Source organism: Orbicella faveolata, unplaced genomic scaffold (assembly GCF_042242905.1).
Source record: "Orbicella faveolata isolate gen_17 unplaced genomic scaffold, um_ofav_v1 contig_1, whole genome shotgun sequence".
Taxonomy (NCBI): domain Eukaryota; kingdom Metazoa; phylum Cnidaria; class Anthozoa; order Scleractinia; family Merulinidae; genus Orbicella; species Orbicella faveolata.
In genome coordinates this window covers 14,081,491-14,089,047 of record NW_028301536.1, presented here as the reverse complement: position 1 = coordinate 14,089,047, position 7,557 = coordinate 14,081,491, and the positions used below count along the sequence as shown (strand labels likewise).

The 7,557-nt window shown below is 37.4% G+C and overlaps 1 long non-coding RNA gene across 1 annotated transcript; it reads left to right on the top strand.

Moving 5' to 3' along the window:
• The first annotated feature begins 1,871 nt into the window (after positions 1-1,871).
• Positions 1,872-7,331, top strand: LOC110061234 (uncharacterized). Its single transcript, XR_016207591.1, has 7 exons — positions 1,872-2,744; positions 3,772-3,860; positions 4,130-4,220; positions 4,544-4,602; positions 4,914-5,002; positions 5,278-5,375; positions 6,407-7,331. It is a non-coding gene; the product is annotated as an uncharacterized LOC110061234 (long non-coding RNA).
• Positions 7,332-7,557: the final 226 nt, after the last annotated feature.

Below are 7,557 nucleotides of genomic sequence, written 5' to 3'. Positions count from 1 at the left end.
TCTGTTGTACTTTTTATGTACACTTGTGTTGGAGGGCTGAAATAAGAAAACTTACAGTTCACTGAGATTGCACTTTCGCTCACTGTGAGCCCGCAAGTTTAAAAAGCTGTCCAATAACCGAAACACTTTCAAGCGACTCTCTGAAGCGTGCCACAAAGTTCTTAAAGCTAAAGTTTAGAGAACAAAAAAACCTAAACAGGATCTTTGTGGGAGACCAAGGCTAGCAGACGAACCCAAACATGACCATCGATGGGACATTGTTCGGAGCTTAAGCAATCTCGATAAACTAAGATAATCCACTTGAAGTGATATGACTCTCTGTGTGGGCAGCCGGGCTCTAGAATCACAAGACTAACGTGGTGACTTCAAAAAATAAACAACATAGTGACCACGAACTAAAAAACACTCAATTCTATAAAAATTACTGAACTTTAAAATGCGTTTTTCCTGTTAGAAAAACTAATTTTCGTGTTTGTCCCTTCTTCCCCTTGCTCAAACATTGCAGAGAAGCGCTAAAACTGACCAAAAGATGATTGCCCGTTTGCAAGATCTCCCATTTTATATACTCATCTAGCTGACGAAGAACTAATCTACTAATGAAATTTTTTGGTGGGGGGGCTTTTCTTCTCGGCTCGACCCCTTTCACACCTCTTTGGTCTCTGACAGTTTGCAAAATATCACGTTAAGTTGGAACGTTTTCAGTTCTTGTTTCTCCCGCGAAATAGACTGATGACACAGTTCAATAGAGGCATCGACTTTAAAACATCCCGGAATATCTGGTGAAATACATAAAATCTCCACAAACATTCCTGATACAGGATCACACACTGAAGAAAATAGCTTTCAATGACAACGAAACGAAACATCAGTAAGGGACTCTGCGATAATTACCTAGAGGGGGAGGGGTTGGAAAATTAGAGGGAGGCATAGGAGAAAATGACAACAAGAGAGAGGGGGGGTTGGATGTAACTGGAAAAGTAGTGGAAGAATTATTAGAGTTCAAATATAAATACTAACATTGGAATAAAACTGACAAATTTATCAACTCTAAGGTGTCCCGATCTATGAGCTGTTGTTTTCCTATCTGAAGAAAGGTCTTTGCAAGAGGTATGTTCCCAGTACAACGTGGACGAGACTGCATGTAAAAGTTATGTACAGCACCTTGGGATCCTCGATGCAAAAGCTAAAAAAAGAGTAAGAGAAAGGAACACTCTTCCGCTTATTTCTTGGCCAATTGAAAAAGATGTAAAAGCGCTTACCAACAAGCAGCTGAAAATGTATCTAAAGCAAAAAGGTCTCAAGATAAGTGGAAGCAAGGCTGAGTTGATTGATCGATCGAGTTCTCACCCACGCACGCGGGAACCTTAGTGTCAGAGATCCTGTAGAAGACGAGGAATCTCCCAATTCATGCGAAGCCGACACAAGCTCAGAGTCCAGCGATTCTGATGACTCTTCAAATGACTCTTCGACATACGTCGAAGAGTCATTTGAAGTGATGTTTGTACCGGAGGAAGAACTCCAACAAGTAAACTAAGTGTGAGGGAATCAGTGGGAAGAGACTTTTTTAAAGCGGGGGGGGGGGGGGGGGTTAGCCTTAATATTATCATTATGTGAGGGGGGTTGAAATTAATTTTTGCTTAATGAGAGGGGAGTATGACTTAGTTTTGGGGCATATTTCACCCATTAAGACACTACAAAAATATCAATTGACCCCAAGACTTTAATTTTTCAAAATGAGGGAAGTTTTGCACACGCTTTATCTCTGAAACGGAGTCCGTGACCCCCAATTTTTTTTGCATTTCTGACATAGATAACTCATTATCTGACTGAAGTAAAAATTAAAAAAAATTCTATCGACTGGAAAATTTTCCCGGAAACGTCCTTCATACACTGCTTGCATTTGAAAAGAAGAGTATCCGGGACCTCCCAGTTGAACTGTCACATTAATTTTAAGTTATTCAAATTTTGATATCACCTCTTCATGAAGAGAGAGTAAATGTACGGTTGATGTTAAAAATGAATATGGCCTTGGTTAAACCTATCAAGTCGACGTTTCCAGCTTTGAGGGTTTCTGTATACTGCCGTGTTGGACGTCCATTAGTTCGAGACTTGACGGACATGGTGCGGAGACGATTACATCGCAAGAAAGTTGCTTTGAAACGATGGCCGACAACACGCGGACGTCGAACGTCGAAGTAAGTCAGCAATTTGTTTTATTTAAGGTCATCTTGAGAAGTTAATCAGTCTCTACTGTGTTTTATGTAGTCGGTCTCATTATTTTCCCTGTTGTTGAACGGCAATTTCGAGATAATTTGCATAGAATTAATTTTTTTAGAGGCCCGCTCTCTAACGTCTAGTTCTGTGTTGGCATTTATTGTCCTTGCTATGTAAATTCACAATGCTAACTGTAGATGTGTGCAATGTTGTTTGCCATATGACAGCCGAAATTCCAGGAAATTGCTAAAGCTGGTACAAAATTATATATTGTAGGGCTTAGATCTACCCGTATATTTAGAAGTGATTCAGTTGAGGCTGTGATCTGGAGCACGTAATTCAATGAAACAGTCTTAAACATGTGGAAACCACCTTTCAGTGAGAGTCATGTCCGCATTTAAGTAATCGGCATCTAATTTTGTGTAATCAGGTGAGAAGCTAATCTGGTACATTACTGTGTGACTGAGAGAAATTCTGGTAATTGACATGGACAGACAGTCGTTGGAGAAATGATGTTCCACAAACCACAGGTTAGTGTTTAGTAATTTGTCAGTATTTTCGAGCGAGGTTAGAGGAGTGCAGTCTTTTGGGCTTGCACATAACTATTATAAAGACAGGTCTATGTTGTGGGATCATGTCTAGCTTGGATTTAATATTTGAGAACATAGTTTACTTTACGGCACATTTGGTTCCCAGTTGAGTTTATTGGGATTTATATTTCATTCAGTCTCCTTAATAGCTGGTATTAGGGTTGTCACCCAACACTTCTTTAGACACGATGGTGGGGGGAGGGGAGGGGTTGGGGGAAGTCACTTTGCCTTTCTGTTTTGCTACTTCCTGGGAAGGTTTTTGAAAACAATTGCTGCCTTATCTAATCCGCGCTTTATCTTTCGTACTAAATCAAACTGATCACTCTGTCACATTGCTGGAGAAAGGTCATTCGATTGGCCTGGACAGACAGACACACCATCAGATAACGGTGTCTTGGTGTCGTGTAGTTTATGCCTTGCTTTCCTAGCTTGAAATGTTTTATATATATATATATTGACCACCATTTGTAACAATGTCTTTACTGGATATCCGTATTACGTATTGAATAGACCCTGTTCCCGTTCCAGCTTTTTATTTTTTGGATGGAGAGTGGAGACCGTGCCTATCGGTTACCCTAAGTTTGATTAAAGGACATTTTATATAGAAACTGTTTGTTCTAACACTGCAAGTGACTCTTACAAGGGAACTATCAATTTGCATCTGATGACAGAGATAAATTCGTAGCACGTTTTTGGGGGAAGCTGACTTTTTGAAGGGCTCGTCCGTTATTAAAGGCGAGATATTCATTTTCTGTTTTGTTTAAACTTGCCAGCAGGCTGTGAAAGGCTGTAAACGCGCACCTTACAAGCAATGGACAAGGACTTTTACACTGCTTTAAAGTATTGTAAAGAATGAAGGGTTCAGTACCTCTGATGAGGAAAGTCTACTTAGTTAACTCCTCTAGCTTTTACTATACGTTAGGCCAGCATCTATAATTTACGAATTATACTCCCTCTGTCTCGCCAGGGAAATAACAAGCATGAGCCAATGGGAAACTGAACACGTGTCTGGCGTAGAAGAGAAGGACAAGGCTTCCTGGATTCCATTTCGATGAGGTTAGTTTATATTATCAGCTTATTAAGCTGTAGATTTGACTGGTGTTGTTAGGAAACAAATTGACTAATCCATGATTACATGTAGACAAAAGTTTTTACTGATAATTTTTGATAAGTTAAATTTTGAGAAAATCAAAAGATTGTAATGAAATCCCACTATGAACTGGGGATTTCTGATGTTGAAAGTCTATTATGTAAAGCTCCCCTTACTTTTAGTGTACGTTATCTTGTTTGTGTAGTTTACACAGCATTTATCTCTCTCTCGCTAGGAGAATATCAAGCATGGAATGGGAGACTGGGAATCAAGAAACGTTTCTGGTATTGGGAGCAGGAGAATCTCTGAATAACATATTCAATAAGGTTAGTTTCTTATTTTGAACGTATTTAGCTGTAGATTTGTTTCAAGTTGTCGGGAAACAGATTTAGTAATCCAGAATTATAACCGGACAAAACGATTCTCTAATAAGTTGGAATTTGATATTAACCAAAGTTAAAAAATAAGGCCAAACAAATTTACTCAGTTTTTAACGGGGGCGCTTAATGAACGGAGGATTCCAGAAATACATCAGTGACCTCTGATGTTTATAGTCTCTTTCGTAAACTACCATATCTTTTAGTTTATGTATCTAGCTTGCATTGTATAGTTAACGCTGCATTTGCCTCTTTTGTAGGAAAATATCAAGCCTGGAATGGAGAAAGCTTCTGGTGTACGAGACAAGAACTTGTGAATGACATCAGTGAGGTAAGATTCCTGCTTTACTGTTATAAGCTGTAGATTTCACGCAAGTTGTTCAAAAACAAATTTACTTATCGAGAATTATAAGTTAACAAAAAAACTTCTCTCTGATAGGTTTGAATTTGAGATTAGCCAAAGTAAAAAATAAGGGCAGACAAGTTTACGAAAATTTTACTGAAGGCGCACTATGAACCCGAGATCCCAGAAATACTTAACCTCTGATGCTGGAAGTTTATTTAGGAAACTTCCCAAGCTCTTTAGTAGTTTATGTTATCCAGCTTATAAAATTTACACGGAATTTTTCTTTCCATCACTAGGAGAATATCTGGAATGGAAAAAGCTGGAAAGTGGGAAGCGCTTCTGGTGTAGGAGAGAAGGACAACTTTTTAATAGCACACACGACTAGGTTAGTTTCTTGAACGTAACGGCATCAAGCTGTAGATTTGTTCCAAGTTCTCCGAAAACAGAAATGCTCAGAATTATAAATGGACAAAACGTTTTTTCTAATATGTTAGAAAATGATAAGGGCGAGCAACTTGCACGAAATTGTCATAAAAGCGGACTATGAATGAGGATTCCAGAAAGACACCGGTAACCTCTGAAGTCCAGGAAGTCTTTTTATTTAACCCCCCTAGCTTTTAGTTTACGTAATTTACAGAGTATGTATTTCTCTCTCGCTAGGAGAGTATCAAGTGTGGAATGAAAAACTGAGCTGCAAATCAAGAATCCTCTTCTGGCGTGAGAGACAAGGAGAACCTCTGAGTGAATTTTTCAATGAGGTTAGTTTCTTACTTTTGCATTAAGCTGTAGATTCGGTGCAGATTTACTAATCCAGGTTTCCGTAATCAATAACAGCCGGCCCAATACCACTAGGGGGTTAAAAGTGAAGTGAAGATTTACTAATTCAGGATTACAAGTTAACAAATATTTTCACTCACAAGTTTGAATTTGAAATTAAGTGATGCCGATCAAAAATTGTTAAGAGCAACCTAATATACCTAAGCTGTGCTCTAGGCGTACTGTGAAAGGGGGATTCGATAGGACGACCACGAATTATCTGTCATTCAACAGCAAACAAAACAACAGCTGAAAAAAAAAATTGTAAAACAATACTTGTTTTTCTTTGTCGATGGTTGTCTGCTTCAATTCGGCAAAATAATCATTCTTTTTCAGCAGTCCCATGAAATATTTTGTTGTGCAAGAAATTTTATGTACCTAATGAAATTCAGACCGATTCACACCTTAACGGATTATTTTTTCCTAAAAGTTTTGATGTAAATCTTATATGATAGAAGACCATCTAGGAAGGTTCAAGCTTGGTATTCAGTGGATATTAAACGTTCGAAAAAGGAGTACAACAATTGTCAAAGTTGGGTGGGTGATGATGGTGGGTGTCGAGCCCCGTCATTTGTGCGCCTCCGTATTTTGAAAAACAATAAAATTCAAATTTCACGAATCCTGGATTAGTATAATCTCGTTTTCAGCAAGTGTGCCCTGAAATGTGTTGTTGTTCAAGGTTATAGAGCTTGCAGCGCGATATAAGGCGGAATAATGTTCAATCTAGGGATAAATGTTGATACACGTTTCTACTTTCCTCAAATTGTCTCAAGAACGGAGCGTATGGAAAGCAGAAACGTCACTTCAGAAGCGTTGCGTGACTAACTTGGTAACGCAACATTCACGTGAAGAGAATTAAGACCAACTAACAATAAGTTGTAAACTTAAATCGAGTATGCAATTGCGTTTATTTTGTTCGTTGGTTTTTGATTTAACCATTGTTAATTTGTTTTGTTATTAATATTTCTTTCAGGCTGCCATCTCAAATGCTGAATGTACATCACCAGGACACCAACATTAACATGGAGAAAGAAGCAAAGGAAACCAAACTAATTCATTTAGATGTTTCATCAGTGGATCATGTATCATAAATGAGGTAGATTTAGATTTATCACGATTAGTTTTCATTCATCAAAATTGTTTTTCACATAACTCAAGAGTCCAAAGGAATTACCGGAGCTATTGCAAATTGTCTAGTGACTATTTCGCGGGTTACTAATATCGAGTCGTTTTTCGAGCAAGCTGTGGATTCAATTACAAGTTTTCTCTTTAAATGTAAGGTAGCAGATATTACTTTATCTCGATTAATTTTTTTGCGATAAGATCTTTCAAGCCTGGAAGTCTTCTTAGCTTCTTCACAAAACCCGTGAAACAAAATTCGACTATCAGAATTTAGTTCTCAAACAACACATGGAATGTACTGTTCAATTGTCTAGAATTTTTTTCACAAATTTTAGCAAAATCTGTCCAGTTTCCAAGGAGGATAGGATTGATGGAAAGGTCGCGCTTTTAAAAGGGTCAATAAAATAATCGAAAAGTCTTTTGGCAGTAAAATTCTTGAAAAAAAAAGTCTGCAATTTTAAATGGTGTATGGCTTTTGAGTCAAATTTATACTAAGTCTTTTGGTGGAAAAAATCTTGTAATATGTAGCAGGATTTATCCCATCAAAAGTCAAAGTATATGTTTGGTTTCTGGCTAGACTCTGTTCAAAAGCGCAGAATTTTTTTTCTTTTTGGCAACCCTACGTAGTCAAAAAGTAGTAAAAGAGATAGCCTAGATTTTGACTAGTTTCCAGGCCCTTTTAAAAGCGCATTTTTTTTATTTTGTTTACTTATTCAAATTTTTTGTAATTAATTTTAATTGTATTGTTGAAAAGCCAATAAAAGTTATATTGAAGGCGCGTGTGTAATTGACTTCTATTTGCCGTGATATTTTTAATGTCTTTTTTTATTTAAGTATTGAATTGCTACTTTAGCAGCAAGTCAATAAAAATAGCAGAAATTAGCAACAACAGCAATGCAATAGCAGCAATTAAATGTACACAATTGAAACCACCACTTGTTGTTTTTAATTAATCACATTTTATTGTTTTGCAATAATTGGTTAGTTAATTTAATTAATTAA